The 27864-nt window shown below is 35.4% G+C and overlaps 1 protein-coding gene across 2 annotated transcripts in view; it reads left to right on the top strand.

Annotated features, from left to right (window-relative positions):
* Positions 1–27864, top strand: part of LOC126297622 (monocarboxylate transporter 10) — a 428114-nt gene that overhangs the window by 326647 nt on the left and 73603 nt on the right. The gene's annotated exons all lie outside the window — the stretch shown is intronic.

The raw sequence follows: 27864 nt of genomic DNA, 5'->3' as shown, positions 1-27864 counted from the left end.
GACTGGATGAAGCGTCGTCTCACGCGGTCTGCACGTCCAGCATTAACGCTGGACCAACTGAGGCGCCAGGTGGAAATGGCATGGCAAGCCGTTCCACAGGACTACATCCAGCACCTCTACGATCGTCTCCATGGGAGAATAGCAGCCTGCATTGCTGCGAAAGGTGGATATACACTGTACTAGTGCCGACATTGTGCATGCTCTGTTGCCTGTGTCTATGTGCCTGTGGTTCTGTCAGTGTGATCATGTGATGTATCTGACCCCAGGAATGTGTCAATAAAGTTTCCCCTTCCTGGGACAATGAATTCACAGTGTTCTTATTTCAATTTCCAGGAGTGTACTTTGGTATCAAACACCAAACAAAGACTGAAATATTCAACAATCTGACAAAAAACCAAACACCTGACCACCCAACAAGTGAATATGAGGTTTGCAAATTTTTGTTTTCACATTGGTGACATGCTTCATTTATTATGTTGAAGTGTACAGTTTCTAGCCTGTACTTGGTGCTGGAGATCACTTTGCTCCGAACATTTTTATTTTGCATTTCACAAGTACAGTGTAGATAAAAGAGTGTGTCATTAAAGAGGTAACACAAGACAATGTAATTACTGAAATCACTCTTTTGGATTTTTTATTGTTTAACAAATTGCACTGTTAAAGCTAAATACATTTGCAGGAGATGCACTATGCATTAGCGTGACTGGCATGACTAAATTGTGAATTGAAAATCATTTACTTCATCTCATAATAACACATCAGTTGCTTAGGTTTATTCAGTTATTATCATTATTATTATTATTATTTTGGGTGTTCCATTGATCAATTGCACAGTACAGTAGCCATTATGATGTGGAACATGTCAAGTGCACAAGAAATGCACATATGAAACAAGGTTTTTTAATATACACATATTACAATACAGAGTTAAAGATTAATATTTCTATTATTTACCCCATTCTCTTAATTGGCACAAAATGCATATACTATATTTACAGATTTATTTATTACTATTCAAGAATTTATCTATGGTATAGAAGGAGTTGTCAAGAAGATATGATTTCAATTTATTTTTGAAGCTATTACTGCTGTCTGTCAGACATTTTATTTCATCTGGTAATTTGTTGAAAAATTTTATAGCAGCATATTTTACCCCTTTCTGTTCCAAAGATAGGTTGAGTAAAGGATAGCGTAAGTCTTTCTTTTTTCTGGTATTATAATCATGAATGTCACTGTTGTTTTTAAACTGGTCCATATTGTTGAGAACAATCTTGTTAGTGAGTAAATGTACTGTCTTTTATAAAGATGCCTACAAGATGTGCGACTAGGAACTCCATACATTATTCAAACTACTTTCTTTTGAGCAGTGAATTCTTTTTGTCTAAATGTTGGGTGAAAGTATGCAAAGTATGTTAGCTTACTGATTTCTATATCCTCAAAATTGGCAATTATTCTGATTGCAAAAGTTGCTGATCCTAGTTGCTTTAGAAGATACAAAACATGAATTTTCCTATTAAGATTCTCATCTATATGTACATCCAAACACTTAGTATGCTTTACCCTGTCTACTGACTTCTGTTGATGTGTTATATTTATTGAAGGAACTGTACTTTTTGCAGCAGAAAATTGGTATACTGCATTTTTTTGAAGTTTATGGGCAAGTCCATTTGCAGAAAACCAGTCAATGACTTTTCCAAAGACCTTATTTGTATTATTTTCAATTGGAGTTTCTTTTACTGGATTAATAATGATGCTTGTATTGTCAGCAAACAGTGTTAGTTCAGCTTCCTGTTTCAGTTAGGAAGGGAGGTCGTTACCATATATCAAGAACAGAAAGTGACGCACGATTGAACCCTGTGGAACACCTAATGTAATTTTGCCCCAGTTAGATGAAGTGGCAAACTTATTTAAATCACTTGATCCATATAAGGAAACGTTTTGATTCCTGTTCTATAGGTATGACTTAAACCAATCATATGCTGTTCCATTTAAACTGTAGAATTGTAATTTCTGTAACATAATGTCATGGTTCACACAATCAAATGCTTTGGACAAGGCGCAGAAAATTCCTATTGGTGACATTTTACTATTTAAAGACTCCATTATGTGGACAGTGAAATTGTATATTTGCTGTCTCAGTGGAACAGCATTTTTGAAATCCGAACTGTGATTCACTAAGTATCCCATTACTGTTGAGATGGCTAACCACTCTTGAGTACAATACTTTCTTGAACATTTTTGAAAATGCTGTAAGCAAGGATATTGGCTGATAATTATTGACATCTGTGGTGTCCCTCTTTTTGTAGAGAGGCCTGACAATGTCATATTTTAACCTGTCTGGAAAAAAACCTTGAGTTAGTGATGCGCTACATGTGTGACTCAGAATAACAGTTGTAATTGCTCCACATTGTTGTAATATCTTATTAAAGATGTCATCTACTCCAAAAGAACATTTATTTTTCGAAGATTTAATAATATTACTTATTTCACAAGTGGTTGTTAGGTGAAACTTAATCTGACTAAATTTTTTCAAAACAGACTCTTCCACGTACTGCCTAGCTTTTTCTTTTGAACTGTTCTCATAATTTTTTCTCCTACACTTAAGAAATGGTTGTTAAATACATTAGCTACTTGTGTACTGTTGGTTGGGATGGTCTCATTCTCTGTAATAGTAATACTACCTACCCCAGTGGTTACTTTTCCTGTCTCCCTTCTAACAACATTCCATATTGATTTTATTTTGTTGCTAGAGTTGTTAATTTCATCTCCAACATACATACTTCTTAATTTCCTTACAAATTTTCTCATTGCTGTGGAAATAAGTGTACAGCACTGTGGGTTGGGAGTCCCCCATTCAAGGATGTTCGGCCGTCGATGGCAAGTACTTATTGCATTCAGTGCCACATTGGGCCACTTTTGTGTAGGAGATGGGGATGAAATGATGATGAGGACAACACAACACCCAGGCCCTCAGTGGAGAAACTCCCCTGCCCCAGCCAGGAACTGAACACAGGCCCCTTAGCATGACATTTCACCATGCTGACCCCTCAGCAAATGGGAGCGGACTGTGCTGTATAAAAAGCTGCAGAATATCAATACAAGAATATTGTTAAGAAAATATTGAACATGTATGTGCATGAAGTTGACATACTAAGTACTCATATTATTTAGTATTTTCTGTGTAGAAAAAGATGACCCAAAAAATATTTCAAAATATGGGCAGATGTGTCCACCTCCTGTCTCCTAATCTCTCACCTTCAGCATACCATGAATAAGAGGGCACTGGTTGTCACTCCTCTGGAGAGTACTTCATGTTTGGGCATCAGGTGCCTTCAGTGGGGCAGAGCAAGTGACAAACAATTGGAGTGCATGAAGGTTTAAAAGATATGTTTTCAGAAGGCAATAACTATGTACTATCAGCATTGAGGCCCAAATCTTCATTTGGGATTAATGGTTATGGTTGATATCTTGCAAGTTTGCTTTTTCTCTTTAGAATATAAGGTCAACTTGATGACGTTTCCTTGTCAGTAGAATGGCCCTTTTGAAATCCAAAGTGTGGTTAGCTAAGTTTCCCTTTACTACACATGTGAGTGAAAACCATGGAGTACATTACCTTCTGAAAAATTGCAGAAAATGATGAGTGACAATGGGTAATAGTTATTGACATCCGTGGAGCCGAACTTTTTATTTATCAAGGTTTAACAATGGAATATTTCAATTTCACTCAGAAAAACCCTGAGTTAATGATGTGTTACATAAATGGCTAAGATCATTATGTGCTGCAGGCCCACAACTTTTTGGTGGCTCATTGAAAATATTATCCACTATATATGAGCTTTTACTTTTTAGAGTCATGATGATCTTCTCTATTTCAAATGGATATGCAAGATCAGTTTTTAATTAACTAAATGTTCTCTGTATTAATTCTTCAGCATACTATTTTTCCTTTCATTCTGAGCTATTTGGACCAATTTTCTCAGCTATTTCTAAAAAAAATTATTAAAAATATTTTCTACACATGAACTGTCCTCTACAGTATTCCCATTCTCTTTAACAGAAATAGTCTCATCTATGGCTTCTCTCCCTGTCCCTCTTGTAACAACATTGCATAGTGATTTTGTTTTATTATCTGATCTGTCATTTCAGACAAGATGGGCATACACCTGGATTTTGTACAACTTTTCTTAATATTTAACAGTACTGTTTATGATAAGAAAGTATATCTAGGTAATTAGTTATTTTGACTATTTTGTACAAGTCCTTTTTTCATTGTGAAGAGACTCTGATACCTGTAGTAATCCAAGGTTTCTCTTATAATTTGCTATTATGACATTTAATTATTTTTTTTAGGAAAGGTACTTTCAATAATTATTCAAATAAAAATAAATTTTTAAATCAGACATTTAAAGCAACCAAAATGGTATAAAATAATTTCTACTAGCCCCAAACTGGTTTCTGACTCAAGACAGGTAATCTGAAAATTTGTGATTGTGAATTTTTGATAGTTATGACAATACTTCTAAGAATTATAATGAAAAATATGGGGTGCATGCAATACATAACTGATGCATAAAATGTTCACTTTCTAACCATTATCTATTGCATGAACCCTACATTTTTTGCTACATATCTTAGAAGTATTGTCACAGCTGTTAAAAATTCACAAGCAAAGATTTTCAAAACTATCAGTATGGAGCTAGGGGAAATTATGTTTTACTTTTTAGTCAGATATAAAGACATGTTTCATAAAAAAAAATTATTTTTAGTTAAATAATAATTTTTTGCTTTTTAGTCTTTTTTGTGAAATTCCTCCAGTTCCGCTACCCCTCCCTCCCCTCTGTTCAACCATACCTGCTGATCACATACAGCCTGTATTGCATTATGATACCACCTACACAACATGCCAGTCCTGTACAGCAGCTGATATGTCAGGCATTACCAAACTATTTTATCCCCATCCACAATCCATAGCCAACAGATTAATAAGAAAATGTATAAATTTTGTATTGTAACACATTTCTCAGCTATGCTTAAAATTTCTCATCTATTGGTCACTGGAAATTTAATTTAAAATAGACTGCAAAAGTTTTTACCAAACAGACAGACAGAGAAGAAAGCAACCTAATAAAACATGTTAAAAATAGATACAAATTCATTAAAAAACAAGCAGAATTTAGAGTTAGCATTAGGTTCAGTGTAAACTTCACCCCAGTCTACATTTTCTGTTTCTCCAAACTGTATATAGAGATTTTACTTATTTCTACATTTCTGTATTTATATACTTTTTTATGAATGTGACAACTCCTCCTTAATCCATACTGACTCTACATGAATATGCAGCTAACTTATAACCACTTACGTAAAGTTTTTCTATCATTGTAGTTATATAGTGTTCAGGCAGACAAATGACGTCAACTTCTCTCCAACAACTAAGAGCTTACAAATAAATTAACAACTCATTTAATACAATTTTTAGCCCTCCTTCTTCCCCCGCCCCCCCCCCCCCCCCCCCTCAATATTTTGATGAAGTAAGCTGATCTAATTTATTCCTCTAGTATTGTAATATGAACTGGGAGTGTCTGAGTGTCTGTCATTTTGATTTCCTTCCATTCTGTTATTTTGAATTTCTCCTAATGTAATGGAGTCACTTGATGCCTGTAACCATAGGTATTTGCCTTTGTGAGCTGGTAAAACACACACACACACACACACACACACACACAAACACTGTTACCTCCTGATGTTGCAATTAACTTGGACATATGCTGTAAAAGTTGTTAGGTTTGGAAAAAATGAAATCAATATCTTAACATATTTTGCATAGTTCCACTCATTAGTTACTTATAGCATAATTTCATCGGGTACCCGATGGTAAAAAAGCAAACAGTGGGGATAACAATCATATTGTAATGTCTCTTCAAAAACATAGGCATTTTATTCACTCCTTCACAATTAACAAACTTCATCATAAATAATTCAACACCATCTGAGAAGAGGATAATGTAAGTGTATCATTGGTTATTACCTTTAAGCCAATGTGCTATTTTGTAACTTGTAATTGGCCAGTACATATGTTGTGTTCTCCCTCAATCATATTGTAAATGTATGTCCCAAAAACAAAGGCATTTTGTTCATACATACCACATCATGTTAATAAAAGTCATGTGAAATATCTTCAAAACATGTCACAAATTAACTAAGTAACTGTAAATAATGAGTTTTAACTCTGTGATATACTGAAAATCAGATTTTCCATTCAGAGAAATTCATGAGGACCCTATAGCAACACTCAAGAACACTTAGTGGTGGATAAATTAATTTAAATTAGGTCACTTGAGGTCTTTAGGTATGGAAAATGTTGTGGAGACATTCAGATTAAAATTCAGGAGATGAGTGATAATGGGTGTCTCATATGAACAAACACATAACTTTCTAAAATAAATTCTGTATATGAAGAAGCTGAATAGGTGACAGGTGCTGCATTTGTTGATTCCCCCCCCCCCCCCTCCACCCCAAATAATAATAATAATAATAATAATATGCGGACTTCTTAAAATCGTACCTGGGAAAGTTGCAGCATATTATAATGGCCTTCTAGCTACATTATGTTGCATTTATTGTTTATTACACACTGTACACAAACAGCGGTCAAAAGGTTGTTATAATTTCACAGCTGCAAATTAAAGGTCTTTGCTGCATTACCCTTCATTTGACACTTGCTTTATCAGTGCATCTTCATACCCACCAAACTGTTATGAGATGTTTTATGAGTTGTGTGATATATTTTTACCAACTACTTACCATGGGATATTTTGTTAAACCTTCACTATGTTGTATGTAGGCCTATTATTTAATAAGTAGCCTTTTTTAAATTTATTGGTATTATTTGTCTATACAATATGCTTGGAAAGTTGATTGTAACTCTAATACATTATTAGAAATATAGTTTTGAGTTTTTAATTTATTTGTTGTTGATGAGTTTGAGTTAAGTACATTTGTTGTTCCATGATCATGGCCAGAGCTGTTAGTGCAATGATTATTAATATTTTCTTAATGCTCATAATGTATAGGCAGATGTAATCAGACAGTGTCTTTAGAATCCATCATCATCACCAGTGTTGTGGCCTAGGGCAAGTTCTCACATGTAGCTCTCCATCCAGTCCTATCATTTACTATCATATTTGTTTTCTCATAATTGTTTTCAATCCTTATACATTCCTCTATCTGCTATCTTCTGCATCCTCTTCTTCTTCTTGTTCTTCTTCCATTCACAGTTCTTTCCGTTGCAACCATCAGTAAACAATATCTTCTCATCCAGTGCACAAGAAAATTGCATTTCCTATTCCTGAGTACCTTTAAAATTTCTCTCTCTTCCCCAAATCTTCTCAACACCCCCTCATTTTTCAATTTGTCTACCCATTTTATTCCTGCCATCCTCCTACAAATCTATATCTCAGATGCTTCTAATCTTCTTTCTTCCTCTTTCCTCAGCATCCATGTCTCAGCTCGATATAAGCTCTTTTATAGGTATTGTCAGTGAGACAAGTTGTTATTTTAAGCTATTACTTTCTGTAGTTTGAAAATTTTATTCATATTTTGTGCATATGATTTTCCCAAAAATGAATCTGTAGCTAAGGACAAAGAGTAAATAGAGGTAGTTTGTAATTGAGAAACATCCACTGTCATACACTTGTAACAGGTCCTTGATGGATTAAAATGCTGATGACACTCTCTGACATACTGCAGTTGTGTACTTAATCCACAACTGACACTTGGTACTCATCTTTAAAAATTTTGTATTTCTCCCACAGTTTGTGGATTCATCCACAAGCCAAAATTTATTATTTTTGCTTTCAGTTTGTACAATATTAGTTAACTGCACATTGAACAATTGGAAGCATTTACTATGTCTTCCAAGAACTGTGGGGATTTATCTCTTTCTGCAGTGTTGCTATCATGAGATAATTTTCCCCTTGTAGTAAATTGTCTGGAAAGTCACATATTTGTATTATGAATAGTAATAATCCTAAGGTGTAGCCAAAGAAATTTCTATATAAATGTATTTTGGATATTATAAATTTTTCAGAAAAATTTTGCTTCATTTGGGATCTGTGATATCTCTGCTATATGCATCTTGTTTTATATATGTAGTCAAAACCTGTCATTCACTACACTTCCAATTCCTAACTGAATGCAATGGTAAACACTGTTAAAGACTCTAGATGCACCTTAAATTATACCTGTGACATCATCGTTATTGTCTAGTGCATAAGTTCTGAAAACAAATAATATACACAACAGCTGCTTAATCCACAACCTTTAATTGTGTACATGACTAGTTTTGCAACACTTCAATTGATATCATCTAGTGTAAACTGTAATAATGGAAATATTGTGTTACACAACAGTGGGAGGGGATCCTCTGTATCAGGTAAGGAACTAGTGGCTAAAATTTCTAAGATGAACTAAGATAAATTAAAAGAGAGAACAAGATGTTACTTACAAATAAAATATCATAACCACCAGATGCTATCCTTACCCCAATGCTGTCATGGAATCATAGGTTCCATGAAAAAATCATAAAAGGCCAATTGTGTAAGAGCAATTGGATTGGTCAGACAGGCAGGAATTTCCATATGAAATTTAAATAATACAAAGACTTAAATAACATAAAGTCCTGGTCAGCTTTGACAATGGGTATAATTGACAACTAACATCAGCCACAGCAAGTTAGTAATAACTCAATTGTCTTATACACTGCAGGTCAGATACTCAATGTCCTGGAAGACAATGAAATCTTAATAAATCTTCATTCCCATCATGTTGATTCTATTAATGAATGCATGGACTTGTATCACAAAAATATTTTATTTAATTATGACATTATACATGAAGGTTAATGTGTCCTTATAACATATTTATTTATTTTTGTACAGGTCATATTTCTTCTTAATGTTGTGATGGTTCCATTTTCTTTCGCTGTTAATTTCTTCTTTTCCAGTTTAAACAGTTTACCAATCACATGTCTGTTTCATACCATTCCGCTCTGTGGATGTTGTGCTGCCTCAGTATTCATGGCTAGTACTGACTATTACATAGGTTTCCTGTTTGTGTTACTGGTTGCACAGCATTGTCAAACAGTTTTTATGGAATTTGTGTAAGTAATTCCATGCAACATGTAATCTCTGCCCTCCCCCCATACACACATATTTTACTGAATCTTTCAAGATTCTCTTGACTTGTGGTGTCTGTTTATTTATTTCTTACTCCAGCAATCCAGCTGTGATAAACTCACAAGGACATAGAGTGTGTCATTAAACAATCTATACATAGGTAGCATTAAAGCAGTCAATCATACAAAAGTAATACTCCATGTTTGCACTACACTGAGTCCAGCTGTGATGTCTTTTTTTTTCAGATTTTTCTAGGTCCCTCTTATCCTTTTGTCATGGAACTTTCAGTTTCATAATATTACTGGGGTAAGAATGACCTCAGATGCTTAAGTGATTTTATTTGTAAGTAACATCCTGTTCTCTCTTTTAATTTATTTTAATTCATTTTAGCAATTTTAACCACATAGTTCCTGATCTACTGTTTCAAGCCTGAGAATCCCCTCCCATTCTCATGCAACGCAATGTTTTCATTATTACAGTTTACACCAGATGATGGAACTTTAAGTGTTCTGAAACTGGTCATGTACACAATAAAAGATTGTGGATTAAACAACTGTTGTGCAGTTTTTTCATTGTACAAAATAAACTTATGCTGCTGTGGCTGCCACATAAGAAGAAATTTTTATAAGTTCCTAACCTTTCGTGGTATATCATCCCCCTTTCCTTTCTTAGATAAATCATTACCACCCTTTCAGAAAAAAATCACAATCACAGACATGTGTTCAGCTCAGTTCAATTCATTTCAATATCTTTATTCACCTTTTAATAATATATGCTGTATGGATGTAGTCAATTCATAACCAGGGCTAGTTAGAAAAAATCTTCTTATATTTAGGTTGCTTACAAAATTACATATAAATGTAATAAATGTAAGTAAATGTAACTAATTTTACTTCTTCATGTTAAAATATTATTAAATGTTATAAAAGCTGTTGTTGTTGTTGTTGTTGTTGCGGTCTTCAGTCCTGAGACTGGTTTGATGCAAGCTATGTGTTATTAATAACTGTTTTAGCTCTACTTTGAATTTATGGAATTCTTTAATTTTCTTTATTGCTACAGGCAATGCACTAAAGAGTATTTTAGTTTGATAACATACACTTTTCAGGTAAAGGCCCTTTTTATGGGTGTGTGTGTAAAAATCATCTCTGTTTCTTGTTTTGTGGTTATGGACCACATTGCTCAACACTGACATTACCTTATGAGTTTGAGAAAGGACACACTTTCATCAACACATAAGACAGGAAGAGTCATATTTCAAATACTTAAATATTCCCTTGCATGGCTTTCTATGGGGAATTTCTTTCTTATTCTGGAATCCCTTTTTCAAAATTCGAAAATTTGTTTTGCCCCACTTGTATTTCCCCAGAAGATCACACCATATCTAAACAAGCTATTGAAATAAGCATAATAGTAACACAACAATGATTCAGTGTCATTACAGTCTTGCAACATTGTTAGCACATAGCAGCATTTACTTAGTTTTTTTATTAGAAACTTCTAGATACTTCTCCCATGTGAAGTGCCCATCCATCCATATGCCTAGAAATTTTGTGTATGGAGCTTGGCCAATAGTACAGTTCCCTAATTCAGTTCTTATGCTACTTCTAGCTAATGTTACTGTTTTTCCTTATTTATGACCAAAGTGTTCTCCCTAAATCATTTTCCTGCCTCATTTATTGTCTTAGAGACTTTCTGCTGTAGATAATCCTCAGCATATCCTTTTATAAAAATGCTTGTATCATCAGCAAACATCAGTGTATCTGCTGCTGTCAAATAGTTTGACAAATCTTTTGTACATAGCAGGAACAACAGGGGCCTAATGCAGAACCCTGGGCAGACCATAGCTAAATTTTTGTAATCTGACAGGAATTCTTTGTTGTTAATATTTGTACTCTCTGTGGTTTATCAGAGAAATAGGATGCGAACCATTTGGAGGCCATTCCCTGAACCTCATAACAATCAAGTATCATAAGCAATTAGTCATGGCTGATTGGATCAAATGTTAAGGACAAATATACAGATATCCTACAGCTTACTTCATTCATTTCCAAGGCACTAAAGACCATTTTCATGAATTTAAAGCTGCTGTTTCTGTTCATCTACTCTTCCTAAACCCATTTTGAGCTTCAGTCAATATTTTATCTAGGAAATTGGTTCCCTTTCATACATGAATGACTGTTTCAATTACTTAGAAAAACCTGTCAGTAGGGTGGCTTTATCATGGACAGCTTTAGTTTTGATGGAAACAATCTTGTCCAGAAAGAAGTATTAATAATATTGGTTCTTGAAATCAATAAGACGACTCATAGTTTTCCAGCTTTGTTGGGTCACAGCACATGTTTCCATGCAGTGATTCAATATTGTGCCTCTATGTTAATCTTGTCATGACCATGGAAAAACTAAGTCTGAGTGACTGCCCTCCCCAGTATGAGTCCATTATCTTACGAAAGCACCACCTCACTAGGTGCTATTAGACCAAGCATCCAGTTCAGCTGTTGTCATGGCTTAAACCAAACTACATCATTGTTGGAGAAACTCCTTTCGGAGTTCAGATCAGCAATCTGCTTCCTGATTTTTTTTCTGTTGTTTGTATCTTTCTCAATGGATTTTGCCAAAGCTGCATTTGTTGTCTAGTTTGTTCCTTGTTTCCTTAATAAAAAGCACTTGAAAACTGATATTAGTCTTGACCTCCATATTTATTATTTTTATACTTCCTTATGCATTTCAGCCTAACACCATTCTCAAAGGCTGAAATACCTATAACAAATTCTTAGGTAAAATAAAATTGATTTGTCAAATATGGATACAAAGTATATGGTCTACATTATTTGATGACATCTGAGTAATGAATATAGTGGTCAAGTCTGACACCAGTTTTTGAGTACATTAAGAAATGGCCACAACATGTGATAATGTATTTATGCATTTTGCTGCTGAATAATAAGATCAGAGCTACATTCACATGGAGCTTCCCTTAACCTTGCCATAGTCATGCCAGTTTTCATACCACTAGTAGTCACTGTGGACTGTAAGTCCACATCTAGGTAAATGCGGATTTATAAACAAAAATCAACAAAGTTATTGTGAATATATAATTTACTGTGTTTAAGTTTTCATGGTAGTATGGTGGTATGAATGGGACAGTGCTCAAATGGTTTAAATCATACCTAACTGGAAGAGTACAGAAAGTTGAAATAAACAGTTCACATAATATGCAAAAAACTGGTGATTTCTCAAACTGGGGAACAATCAAGAATGGGGTGCCACAAGGTTTGGTCTTGGGTCCTCTGCTGTTCTTAGTATATATTAATGACTTGCCATTCTATATTCATGAAGATGCAAAGCTGGTACTTTTTGCCGATGAGACAAGTACAGCTATCACACCTGACAGACAAGAATTAACTGGTGAAATTGTAAATGATGTTTTTCAGAAAATCATTATGTGGCTCTCTGCAAATGGGTTCCCATTAAACTTTGACAAAACACAGTATATACAGTTCCACACAGTAAACGGAATGACCCCATTGATAAATATAGACTTCGATCAGAAATCGGTAGTTAAGGTAGAATATTCAAAATTTCTAGGTGTATGCACTGATGAGGGGTTGAACTGGAAATGTTTGAATTCAGCTACTTATGCTATTAAGGTCATTGCAAATTTTGAGGATATAAATCTGAGTAAATTAGCTTACCACGCCTCTTTTCATTCTCTGCTTTTGCATGGCATCATATTCTGGGGTAACTCATCATTGAGTAAAAGAGCTTTCATTGCACAAAAGCGTGTTATCAAAATAATTGCTGGAGCTCATCCAAGATCATCCTGCAGACACTTATTTAAAGAGCTAGAAATCTTCACTGTAGCCTCACAGTATATATATTTATTCACTTATGAAATTTGTTATTAACAATCTGAACAAATTCAAAAGTAATAGCAGTGTACATGGCTACAACACTAGGAGAAAGGATGATCTTCACTACCTAAGGTTAAATCGAACTTTGGCTCTGAAGGGGGTAAATTACGCTGCCACAAAAGTCTTTGGTCACTTACCTAATAGCATCAAAAGTCTGACAGATAGCCATATAGCATTTAAAAGGAAATTAAAAGAATTTCTTTGGATATAGTAAGTAGGTAATTTCCCAACCTCCAAAAACATTATTGAGTGTCGTGTAATATTTTGTCTAATGTAATATCTTGTATAGACACCACATCATTACGAAGTGTCGTATTCATGATCTATGGAATAAGTACTAATCTAATCTAATCTCTAATCTTAGACTTGGTTGTGCTCTGAAACAAGTTGATCAGACAACAGGTGCAGAAAATCTCTTTGTTGAGTGAAGCTTTCTGGTTCCTAGCAGCATGAATTACTAAATAATTGATAACTTCAACACTCAGAAGGAAATAAAACCAGACCATAAGCCATCAGCGAGTGTGCCTTGCACAATTATAAACAGCACAGAACTTGTCACAAATGGCTACGTTCCCTTTCATCTTGTTATACATACCTTTCATTTCTGCTTTGCCTGTCTCTTCATGAATATAATCGTCATGGTGGAGGCTGGATACAAGTTCACAATGTTCACCTTTCTTAGGAGTATGTGATACATGAGTAAAAAATTTTCTTATGAAAAACATGTTTGAAGCCTTTGAATATTACTTGGCTTCATGAATTCCAGTGGCAATTCCATACCATGAAACGATATAAATTAGAACAATTAACTAACCTGTACCTAACAATACCATGTAAGTAATAGAAAGTAACAGTGCAATAATAAGCACTTGAAAATAAACTATAATATAGCTATAATAGCTTCCATTTTACTATATCTCCTAAAGACAACAACGCAAATTATATCAAATGCTGTTGCTCACATGGATTGTCACTCTGTAATTGTCAACCACTCCACCACTGTATGACATTTGCGCGTTTTATTTCTTCGTTGATAGTCCTTGGTGTCGATGTCCTGCATTGTTATACTGGCTAATAAGGCGAAAGTGGATGTTCAACACTGACTACTATAAATCATGTAGCTGAAAGTTGCACAATTGCATTTCATAATTCTTTACTTTCACTGTTTACAACCACCCAATTTGCGCAATTATATGGCCAGTTCACTATTGTTAAATCAACTTTAATAGGTTGCAGGCATGTCAGCATACTGCTACAATAGCTTGCTGTTGAACATCTATGAGCAACAAAAACCTAACCAAACAGTTTCCAGTTCTTGCAGAATAATACGATATGTGTGATACTATTTTTCAAATAAATTAAACAGATATTGTCATTAATTGTTCTAAAACATGGCCTATTTGTGTTACACTTATTCCACTGTTAAGTTGATGCATTGTTGTTAATCTAACCAATACATATTTCGTGTCTGAAAATCGGCCATGAACTGACTGTCTCAGAACCAAAAATCAGTCCTTTATATATCCTCACAATAATAGACAGCGAAACTATACATTGTTGAATGTTTAAGTTACAGAAATTACAATTAAAACATAACTCATTCAATTAACTGAATAAATCAAAAAATTCCTTCTTTTTAGCAGTGCCTTCTACCACAAAGGTTAGGCTGAATTATTTATTTAAATAATTAAATTAAAAGATATAGTTACACAAACAAGACTCTTGACAAACCTGGTAATTATTTTAGAATTAATTAAGGGCTGACATTGCTAATATGTTTTTGAACAGAGCAAAATAAATACTTTAAGAATCGTAGTAGTTCTTCTTCCAAATGTTTATAATTAGCACAGAATTTATATTTGTTTATAGGTCAACAATAGAATCTAAGTCATGAAACAATGATTGATTTCGCCCTACAATGATCTGTAGCAAAAGATATTAACAAGGAATTGTCAAAATAAATTAGAAAATTAATTATGTACACAAAACTAAGCAAAAAATTAGACCTGTTGCTATATTCATTATGACTGAGAGCCAGCCTTTCTCTTTTATGGGAATTAGGCAAAAATGAAAATAAAATGAATTTAAGGAGGCAGATAACAAAACAAAAGAGGAAATAAAGAGATCCCAGCTTGCTTTGTCACAACTGCTCCTCCAGTCCAAATGAAATAAAGCAGTAATGTAGTGCTGCTGATTGGAGGAAGTTACTCTGGTCATGTGATTGCTAGGTGAAAAATATTAAATGGAAAGGAAAAAATACCTTTGTGTGGACTGTCATTTTACCATGGAACTACTGCAGGGTTAATACCATTCGTGAGGTGTAAGCTTCAATATGGGCATTCCATGTGCAGGGCATTAAATACAATGCTGAGTACTTTCAATACTATAATTACTGAAAATATTTCAGTTATAAATCCGAAAATAGTACGCCATCTTTATAGAGACTATAATCAGGGCAAAAAAAAAGGAAGACAGTAAAGTGAAAATATTGAAACAATCATTCAATCATTTTAGTATTCATGAAAATTTTTAGTGCATCATTGGGTTGATCCGCAATGCCTCCCAAATATACCATGGACTACGAATGCCCCTTAGATCTAAACAGCAAGAAATGGGCGATGCTACCTTTGTTTGGAACCATTGGTCTAGTGCATTAAATATAATTTTGTGAATTCTGTTGTCTCTAATTCTGTACCTCCCCTATGTAATAAATCAAACTTCACTTTGCTTTTAGTTAGTTAAGTATCCTGCAACTGCTTTCATGGTACCAACGAACAATGTTACAGTCCTATCCCATATATAGCCAGCACCTGTAACTAATACAGTATAATGTTTGCATTGTTAGACACGTCCCATACACTTATGGTATGTAACAAATTCACACAAGCACAATGTAAGCTGTTTGTTTCATAGATGACATGTTTCTGTCGAATACACTATCAATGAACTGAAGTATACAGTTTGCTCAATCTGAAATGGATATCATGAGATATTTCTATTCTGTGCTCATTTATTGCTCATGTGTAGCTGAAACAACAGAGCATTTTTTACACTTTTCAGAAATTCACATGATGTCAGCTATATCTGTTCCCGATTCTCATTTCAGAAACTGCTCTGCTCTCATATGTAACTTCATGTCTCCATACAAATTCAGTGGAATATTACATTATAACATATTTTCTTCATGGTTGTGGACTTTTTGTTGGAAGCACTCAGAAGTAAAATATTATTGATGCATTATCAATATAAAAATGAAATGACAAAAAGTCAATAACATGCTGTAGGGAATTACTACTAAAACAAACAATTTTTAGAAATTGGAGAAATCTTTTTGGCTTTCCCAAGTGTAAACAATTTTATATGTGCCATGACCACAAATTTTTATTGTGTTGACAGGAGGTAAATGTTGGTGCATTAATTTGAATTGTAGGATTCACTAGTATCCAAATACTTTTCAGGGCCATGACAAACCCCTTGGTTGGACCACATAGTGTTTGCTTCTAAAGTTGTCTGCTGATGGCAAAATACCACAAATGTAGGTAACAGGTATTACACACTAGCAGCAAAGTATTTTGGTAAAGATAATGTTTTGAGACAAGCCTCATGAGCATGAGTGTAACAGGGCTGTGGGTAAACACTGGCAGAGTCATATGAAATGTTAGTATTCCTCAAATCACAGGACACTTTCAGGCCATGTTGAAGCCCAAAGGAAAACTTCAAGGTGTTTACCTCTGATGTTGTCTTTGGACTGCCCATACTCCACTAGCAGCAGACATGTGCAGCAGAGGCTTAGTTTCCAAGGTGGCAACTCATAAAACACACTAAGAGAAATCTCACGAGTACTGGCTGAAAGCTTATATAACTTGGTGTATTGAGTTATTGAGTCTTACATTGCTCAAATCTTGAATCCATATGGTAAGGAGGGATTGGTGGCACTGACCCCAATTGATTTCTCATGGGCAGTGTTTGGTGGTTTGATTACTGCTGGTCAGTGGCGGAAAGTGCTCCTTGTTGTGGTACTTTCTGAGATAAAGTGTGTTGCCTTTAGCGAGTTATTGTAGTTACTATTGACAAACTGCTTAATGACTGATGAAAGAAAGTCTTGTTTTGGCTATGAGCTGTTTAGTTTGTAGATACAGACAGGAATGAATTAGGGCTTAGAGAAACTGAAAAACAAATGTGGCTATCAAAGATCTAGTTACAAAGTAATTCATCAAAGTTGTAAAGTGTGTCTATAAACTTCTTCATCTCATAGCAACAGTCAGTTGCTAAAATTTTGCAATGTTTTTCCTGTTTGATGTCCAAAATTAAAGAGAACATGCTATTCATGAGTGATAGTTGTTTTTGAATCACACTTACACAATAATTGTTTGTGTCTGTTGCTGTACCTCAAAGTTCATTTCACATCTTCGAAGATTCTCTTTCATGCTGACTCCTAGTGCACACTGTTGATATAGTATGTAAACAAGAGAGGATTTTGGTCTTCTTCAACTATTCTGTATAGCTTAGCATGGGGCACAAAATGGAGCTGAATGGAGTAATTACATAGCAGCTTCTAGAATGACCTCGTTGGGTGATACCTCTACTGAGGCAAATATGCTGTGCAGTAAATAGTTTTTTTTGCCCTTTTTGTTAGAGATAATTGAAGGATGAAATGTTTTTGCCACATTATTTGTTAGTGTTTGTTTGTGTGATTCCTGAAGAAATCTTACATTATTCTTGTTGGCTGGGAAAGGAAAAAAATTAGGAGTTAAGAAATTTAAAACACAATTAGTGGGTAGAGCCTACTGTTAGTTGTGGAGATACAGAAATAAAAAAAAATGCATTTCTACTAAAATACATTATGACAAAAGTCCTGGGATAACGATATGCACACACAGGGTGTTACAAAAAGGTATGGCCAATGTTTCAGGAAACATTCCTCACACACAAATAAAAAAAAGATGTTATGTGGACATGTGTCCAGAAATGCTTAATTTCCATGTTAGAGCTCATTTTAGTTTCATCAGTATGTACTGTACTTCCTCAATTCACCGCCAGTTGGCCCAATTGAAGGAAGGTAATGTTGACTTCGGTGCTTGTGTTGACATGTGACTCATTGCTCTACAGTACTAGCATCAAGCACATCAGTATGTAGCATCAACAGGTTAGTGTTCATCACGAACATGGTTTTGCAGTCAGTGCAATGTTTACAAATGCGGAGTTGGCAGATGCCCATTTGATATATGGATTAGCATGGGGCAATAGCTGTGGCGCGGTACGTTTGTGTCGAGACAGATTTCCAGAATGAAAGTGTCCCGACAGGAAGACATTCGAAGCAACTGATCGGCATCTTAGGGAGCACAGAACATTCCAGCCTATGACTCGCGACTGGAGAAGACCTATAATGACAAGGACACCTGCAATGAATGAGGCAATTCTTCATGTGGTTGACGATAACCCTAATGTCAGTGTCAGAGAAGTTGCTATTGTACAAGGTAATGTTGACCACATCACTGTATGGAGAGTATTACGGGAGAACCAGTTGTTTCCGTACCATGTACAGCATGTGGAAGCACTTTCAGCAGCTGATTGGCCTGCAAGGGTACACTTCTGCGAATGGTGCATCCAACAATGTGTCAATCCTCATTTCAGTGCAAATGTTCTCTTTACAGATGAGGCTTCACTCCAACGTGATCAAATTGTAAATTTTCACAATCAACATGTGTGGGCTGACGAGAATCCGCATGCAATTGTGCAATCATGTATCAACACAGATTTTCTGTGAACGTTTGGGCAGGCATTGTTGGTGATGTCTTGATTGGACCCCATGTTCTTCCACCTACACTCAATGGAGCACGTTATCATTATTTCATATGGGATACTCTATCTGTGCTGCTAGAACATGTGCCTTTATAAGTAGGACACAACATGTGGTTCATGCATGATGGAGCTCCTGCACATTTCAATCAAAGTGTTCGTATGCTTCTCAACAACAGATTCAGTGACTGATGGATTGGTAGAGGTGGACCAATTCCATGGCCTCCATGCTCTCCTGCCCTCAACCCTCTTGACTTGTATTTATGGGTGCATTTGAAAGCTCTTGTCTACGCAACCCCAGTACCAAATGTAGAGACTCTTCATGCTCGTATTGTGGACGGCTGTGATACAATACGCCATTCTCCAGGACTGCATCAGTGCATCAGGGATTCCATGCAACGGAGGGTGGATGCATGTATCCTCACTAACGGAGGACATTTTGAACATTTCCTGTAACAAAGTGTTTGAAGTCACGCTGGTATGTTCTATTGATGTGTGTTTCCATTCCATGATTAATGTGATTTGAAGAGAAGTAAAGAAATGAGCTCTAACATGGAAACTAAGTATTTCCGGACACATTTCCACATAACATATTTTCTTTCTTTGTGTGTGAGGAATGTTTCCTGAAAGTTTGGCCATACCTTTTTGTAACAACCTGTATACAGATTGTGGTAGTATCACATATTCAAGGTACAAAAGGACAGTGCGCTGATGAAGCTGTCATTTGTACTCAGGTGATTTGTGTGAAAAGGTTTCTGACATGATTATGGCTGCATGATGGGAATTAACAGACTTTGAATGTGGAACAGTAATGGGAGCTAGACACATGTGACATTGCATTTAAGAAATCATTAGAAAATTCAATATCCCGAGATTCACAGTGTCAAGAGTGTGCCAAGGATACCCAGTTTCAGGCATTAACTCTCACCATGGACAGTTCAGTGGCCAATGGTCTTCACTTAATGGCCAAGAGCAGTAGCATAAGTGTAGAGTTGTCAGTGCTAACAGATAAGCAATTACACTTAAAATAACTGCAGATATCAGTGTGTCATGTATGGAGAATGTATCTATTAGAAAAATGTGCTGAAATTTGGCATTAATGGGCTGTGGCAGCAGATGACTAATGCGAGTGTCTTTGCTAACTTCTCGACATCAACTGCAGCACCTCTCCTGGGCTTGTGACCATATAGGTTGGACCCTAGGCAACTGGAAAACCGTGGTCTGGTCTGACGAGTCCCAGTTTCAGTTGGTAAGAGCTGATGGTAGGGATCAGGTGTGGTGCAGACCCCACAGAGTCATCAACCCAAGTTGTCAAAAAGACACTGTGTAAGCTGGTTGTGTCTCCATAATGGTGTGGGCTGTGTTAACATGGAATAGTTTGGGTCTTGTGGTCCAGATGAACCGATGATTGACTGGAAATGGTTATGTTTGGCTACAAGGATACCATTAACAGTAATTCATGGATTTAATGTTCTAAAACAATGATTAAATTTTTATGTAGGACATTGCAGAATGTCACCAGGGTGTAACTGTTTGCAGTTTCTATGAAGAACATTCTGGATGACTTGAGCAAATGATTTGACCACCCATGGAACATTTATGGGATTTAATTGACAGGTCAGTTCATGCACAAAATTGTGCACCAGCATCACTTTCACAAATACTGACAGCTATAGAGGCAGCATGGCTTAATATGTATGCAGGGGACTTCCAACAACATGTTAAGTCCATGCCATGTCAAGTTGCTGCACCATAACTTTTGTCACCTCAGTGTATTCTTAAGTAGTTTTAAAGATGACAGAATTTCCTGAAACTTCACTCTGTGTGCTTTAAAAGAGAAGTGTACTAAAGTGTTTTCTTTCTGATAGTTATGATATAGAAATCAGCTTTCTTCCAATGTGGTTTTTCAGAAAACTAATATAAGGGTGCAGGGTGTTTCACTTGCTACTGAACCTGGAATTTACGTAACAATTTTAACACTATACCTACTTATTGTAGCAAAACCAAAGCTAGTCAACTAGTTTGTGACCACCTCTGTGTTTGCTGCATAATTCACCTCTGCTATCCTTAATCTGAGTCTTGAATTTAGATGATATGAGTTGCACAATGTAATAGTTTTCCCAACTTTTGGTTTCTGTTGTGGTAAAGAACTATACCAGGGTAATTATAAAAATGCGTCTGTATTTTGAGAAAAAGTGAAAATTTAATATTTGCCTGTCACAGAAATAAAAATTTTTAGATTCACATCAGTAGCTTAACAAGTGTTGAGGCATCTGACATTTAATTCCATTTGTGTTTTTCTGGTAGCACTTTAAACTCAGGATTCTTGAAGGAATGAGCATGCAGAAGATGAAATGTTGCTTAAAGATTCAGCATACAAAGAACTGAAATCTGGAATCTTCTAACACATTGCTCCAACAAGCTTCATAGGATGCAGGATTACTACTAGTGCATGTTTTTGTGTTTAAAAAAAGTGAAATTTCATGTATACCACAAAACTTTTTCATTCAGTTAATTAAGCCTGTTTAAATAGGAACTACTGATGATATCAGACATTTTTCCAGTAATGGTCAGGCAATGTGAATGAAATATGGTTTCACTTCTAGAGTGGGTTAGTTCTCAGACATTGTAAATTTGGACAAGTAAAACTTGAGCACGAAAATTAAAAGAAAAATCCCTCCATTCCAAGAAAATGTGCTTGCTGAAGGTTTCTATAGCAGCTCATAGCTGTCCACCCACTCTCTTCACTATTTCTTTATTCAGTCATTAACAGAGTTGCATATATGAAAATCTGCAATGGCTTTCCAAATAAGTTTGATAATGAAGAACTCTTCATTGGATATTTCCTGCAGGATGGAGTGATAACCCACACATCATACTCTAGAATGGTTGAAATTCAGTTATTCCTTGATGACCATATAATTTTGAAGCAACTTCGAACACAGTCCTCATCTAGCCTGAAACCAATTAATTAATATCTGTGGGCTAGCTTAATGAGAGAGTTTATGCAAACAAACTGTGAAGCAGGGATGCACTGAAAGCACATGTAAATGGAAACATGTGAACAATGTCAGCAGATGTACTAACAGCAACATTTGATAATGTGGGTTCAGTGTGCCTGGATGCAGATATCAACCTCATCCAGAACATGTTAAGATGCCACCACATTTCTTACTTTATGAGGTAAGCCTGTATCAGCTTCTGTTGTAATATATTCATTGTTATCAACTTTTTCTTGACATTTGGGTTTAGTAGAAAACAAAACACCCTGTTCAGTGTTAGTGAGTTAAAGATTACTTCTGGAAAGTGAAGCACTGTAAATTTATATGATAATACATAGTAATCTTCTTATGTGAAACCTGCAAAATATGAAGTTTATCTGATTGATAATGGCATTAAAAGTACCTGGGAGGACACATGGTCACTTGTAATAACTGTTTATTTTCAACTTATTTGTTAAATACACAAATAATGCAAAGTTTGTACCAACTTGTAACATTCATTTGTTGTCTAACAATCATTCAAGTCTCTTAATGTACTTTACCTAAGGAAACAGTGAGAATGCGGAATGGGAAATGTTGTTATACTTCAGAAGTTAGTTCCTGTTGCAGTATACAGTTTCAGACACTTGTAATAACATAGAATCGGTAGAGAAACAGTGGGAATAATCAGAAATAGATGATGAACAAATGTTTTAAGTGAACAAAAACTCGATTTCATTTAATTTTTTTGATTTGTTATAGATTTTTAATTGAATGGTACATTGATAAATCTGATTTCATTTGGGGAACAACAATGAGATGCAATCTAGTTGTTTGAGATCTGAGAAGTCAGGAACATCAATCCATTGGCTACTGATAGCAAAATGTGAGGACAGTGTCATATTGCAACTGTCTGTGTATATATTAATTATTAAATCGGAAAATATTTGGGCAACGATCAAATACATGAAAAGATCAGAAGACCAGGTATTATTACAACAACTTTGGATGAGTTTTTATAATCCACAATGTAAACATCCATTCACGTAGTGTTTACCTAAATTAATATGTATGGCAGAATAATACTGCATGTTGCACAGGCCCTAAACAAGAATCCATACCTTTTACAAGTACTGTTCTACAAATCAACAACATGAGCATGTTTCATGCAACAATTGCAAGTATCATTCTGTAACAATATATTTATTAGTTTCAAACACTCCAGAAACTCGTACACAGTGTTAAAGGACTTTTCCTTATTGTTCTATCAAAGGCTGCTAGTCCTGATGAAAATGTGTTTTTGCTAGAACAGACAGAAGCTTTTATTTATTGTGAGAGATGTGCTTGAGCAAGATGTTCAGGCAATACTTATGCAAGTCTGCAACTTTAGAGTGAATCTTGGTTTTACTCACGTTTTAGTAAAACACAAAGATATATTTAAGTGCACACTATGTTTGAGAGATCAAAAATCACAATTTTTATTTAACTGTAGGCTCTGTCATAGCCAGTCTCCATATCATAAATTGATACTGGTTTTAAAAGACAGTGGAAGAATGCTGTGTCAGATATTAAATTGGACTAGTTTGACTTTAATCACTAGAACACATCTAAGTGTTGTTGTAGCTTTTAGATTTATATTATTTATTTCAGGTTTGATGACAGTCATGTTCTGGAGAGTTGGTTTTGACGCAGTTTTAGTACCATATGCCAACTAATACCAACATCTGAACAGGAGACAACAGTTGCCTATGTCCAGTAGGAGAGCAGTTGAAATCCATATGCTGTCATCTGCATTTAGATTTTTTATGCTTTTTCAAAATCAGATTAGTTGAATAATGGGGCTTTTGAATATTAACTAATTCTTTCTTCAATACACCTGTGGTTTAGAGAGTTTTCTGTCTACAGGGTGTCCAAAAATTCCTGTTAGAAACTTCTAGAACTTATACAGGGGAGATAGTACATAATATTTTGAATGTGAACCCCTGTCCGCAAAAATACAATTTCCAGTCTGTGGTGGTTTCAGTTCAGATGTTTAACCAATCCGCTTCCATCAGAAGAAATGAATTAGGTGTGACACAGTACAACTGTTAGGTAACAATTCGAAAGGAACCATAACAAATCATCCACTGTACTGATGCATTGCAACAGAGGCTTGATGTGTCAACCACCAATGTTGTTACAGACATTGTATCTACAAAGCATGTTCTGGTACACACTCTTCATCCCACCTGATGTCTCTTGTATTTCTGGTACTCATGTCAGCAGATCTTCCTGTGTTTCTACAGGAGACTCATAAATTAAAGTTATGTGACAACAGGTGACCGTCTGACATAGTACACATCGTGATGTCTACGCTATTGCATACCAGATCAAGCAACTCTAAGACTTTTCTCTTTCCCTTGGCAGATGAAGATGCATTACACATCTTTCTTGAAACGATTGCAGAATGAAAACAGTATGTTTCCAGACATAGGTTCCAATCCAAAAATTATATACTCACTTCCCTCTACAAGTCCTAGAAGTTTCTCATGGGAATTTCTGAACACCATGTATGTTGACCTCAATTCTACTTTCCTTCCACATTTCCATCAATAGCAAATAGTATCACAGACTCTGCAACTGGAAGCATTTTTTGGCATGATAGTGGGGACTAAAACTTTTCATTTTGTTGTATGACTTTTTAGCCCCAGCTTATGGCACCTAATAATATTTTTTGTAGTGCCACATTGACTATTTATATATCATTATAATATTTATCAGTGTTTCATCTCCCCAGTTTAAAGGCCTAAAAGCTTTCATTAGAAATGCTGGGAATAGTTTCACAGCTATAAAATCCCCTTCCTAAATTTTCTGCCATCCTCATAAGCACTGAAGGAACCTGTGACACTGATTTATAGATTTTTCACCTAAGCAATATAGGTAGGATTAAAACCTTGTCTCTCAGCTGGTGTCTTCTAATGGTTATTCTGTCCTTGGAATAAAAAAAAAAGTTGGATATTTTCGCATTTTAATATGTTTATGTGTAATCTGGGACATCAAACAGAGTGTGTATGTTTCTAGAATTTATATAATAAAGTATGCTTAGCTAGTAAAGCTAGTAAAACATTTAAACAGCATTTTCTTGCACTTTTATGTTTAATAAATCATTCATGCATTGGGTCATACAAACATACGATTGTTTGAACATCGCTGTGACACCATGTATGGAGGGCATAGTAATACGCATCTCTGCCATAAAAAAGCAACTGAGGGTTTAAAATAAAGTAAGTTGTCAGGTCCAGATAGACTCCCAGTATGGTTTTACAGGAAGAAATCTATGGCATAGATCCTGTATTTAATTTTCATTTATCAAAAATCTCTTGCTCAGAAAAGGAAATGGAAAAAAGTGTAGGTGACTCCTGTTTGTAAAAAAGATGAAAGACCAAACCCACAAAATTACAGTCTAATATCTTCAACACTGGTTTGTTGTAGAGTTCTTGAACATATTCTGGGCCTGAATATAATAAATTTGCTTGAGATGGAAAAGCTTCTGTCCACAAATCAGCACAGATTTAGAAAGCATCACTCGTGCGAAACTCAGCTTGCCCTTCACTCACATGATATCCTGTGAACCATGGATAAAGGGCTACAGGTACTTTCCATATTCATAGAAAGCACTTGACACTGTGCCCAACTGCAGACTGTTAAGAAAGGTCAAAGCATACGGAATAGCTTCCCAGACATGTGACTGACTCGAAGACTTCTTATGTAATAGAATCCAGTACATTGTCCTCAATGACAAGTGTTTGTCAGAGAAAGGATATCATCAGGAGTACTCTGGGGAAACATGATAGGACTGCTCATATTCTCTATATAATGTAAAGTATATAGAGAGTAAGAGCGGTCTTCAATTATTTAATGGACAGGGTTAGCAACAACCTGTGGCTGTTTACTTATGATGCTGCGGTACAGAGGAAGGTGTCATTCTTGAGTGACTATAGAAGGATATGAAATGACTTAGACAAAATTTATATTTGGTATGATGAATGAAAGCTTGATCTAAGTGAAGAAAAGTGTAAGTTAATGCAGATAAGTAGGAAAAACAATACTATAATGCTTTAATACTGCACTAGTAGTTGCTGCTTGACACAGTCATTTCAATTAAATATCTTGCTATAACTTTTCAAGGCAACGTGAAATGGAATGAGCACATTAAGATGGTAATAGGGAAAGCAAATGCCCAACTTTGGTTTATTAGGAGAATTTTATGAAACAGTGGCTCATCTGAAAAGTAGACCACATATAGAATACTAGTGCAACCCATCCTTGAGTACAGCTAGGGTGTTTGAGATCCCCAGCAGGTCAGATTAAAGGAAAACATTGAAGCAATTCAGAGGCAGACTGCTAGATTTGTTACCAGTAGAGTCGAGACTGTTACATAGATGCTTCATGAACTCAAATGGGAATCCCTTGAGAGAAGATGACATTATTTTCATGAAACACCATTGTGAATATGTAGAGAACCAGCATCTGGACTCCACTGCAGAATGTTTCTACTGTTACCAATGTACATTTTGTGTAAGGACCATGAATGTAAGATAATATAAGAGAACTTAGTTCTTGTATGGAAGCATACAGACAATCATTTTTCCCTGGCTCTGTTTGTGAGTAGAGCAGGGAAGGAAATGACTAGTTGTAGTACAAGGTACTATCTACCATGCACCATGTGATGGCTTGCGGAGTGTGTATGTGGATGTTGATGTAGATGAAAAACTCATGGGTTTCCAGCTGAATGGCAGTGTTGTGAATACTATAACTTTTCAATGATTGTCACACTCATTATCTTCAGGCAAAGTGTGACTTTATAGATGATGATTATGACATATGTCAAAACATCATACTATCTCAAACCAGCCTCCTGGTGTATACTGGTATGGGCGATTTGAGTACAATTTTCCACACAAGGGACATAATAATCTCATGGCCCCTTCTCTTCCTCCCTTACTTTTGTCCATATACATGATATACTATGTGGTGCCTCCATGTCTCTCTCCCCATCATTCATATACTTGCCTCTTATGAGCTTTTGCCTTTAATTTTGATACAGCTGGTATACAGATTTTGCACTTGTGTGCCCCTGGCTCATCTTGGCACCTTAAGAGCCACCACTTCTGTTGTTTGGGCCTTAGACTACCTATAATCCAGGAAAGTCTACATTTGTTTGTGATATCATACTGTTCATGAAGTATTGTATTTTTACATCACACTATGTGGTATGATATAACAATTTCATGCGTCATGTTGTTTATATTAAAGAATTTATGACATGTGTAACTCAAAATCCATTTTGCTATTAGTACTGTGCTTTTGAATATATTCATATACTGAGCTAGTGCTTGGGGTGTTTTGAAAAAAAAGGCAGGACCATAATTTTTCTAGGTGTTGTGAATTTCTGTCAGATTAGCATATGACAAATCTTTCATGTATGTATACCCATTCTTCACATTGTGGTGATATATTGACTTTGTTAAGGAATACTTACTGAGCATTTCCATAAAATGAACTAAGCTGCTGGCTGCTACAGATGTATAATCTACAGACTGTGAGATATTATTAATCTTTTTAAAATACTGTCTACACAACTATTGTTTGTCAATTTCAGAAAAGCATCGAATCCTGGCAACCTTTTTCTGTCATTTAAATATAGTTTTTGAATCAGTGGAAATAACCCACTATAGAATATCATAAGTTGGTTGGGAAAGGAAGATGTTATGGTACAAATTAAGTATGCACTGGCAGTGTCTTATTGAGCTGCCTCTGAATTTACGATATAGATAGGTCATACATGAGAGCGTGGTACATAGATTATCAGTGTGAACATTGCAGTTGAATCTCTCATCAAAGCCAATAAATTAACTGATGCAATGTCTTGTTTGAAAATATTCAAATGTAATGTCTTCATTTTTGTTGCTCATGCATCCTGAATCAATGTAAAGTATCTGAAAGGTAACATTGCAGGTG

The sequence above is a fragment of the Schistocerca gregaria genome, chromosome X (genome assembly GCF_023897955.1).
Source record: "Schistocerca gregaria isolate iqSchGreg1 chromosome X, iqSchGreg1.2, whole genome shotgun sequence".
NCBI classification, from domain to species: Eukaryota; Metazoa; Arthropoda; class Insecta; order Orthoptera; family Acrididae; genus Schistocerca; species Schistocerca gregaria.
The sequence above is the reverse complement of the archived record's forward strand: the minus strand, read 5'-3'. Positions and strand labels throughout refer to the sequence as shown.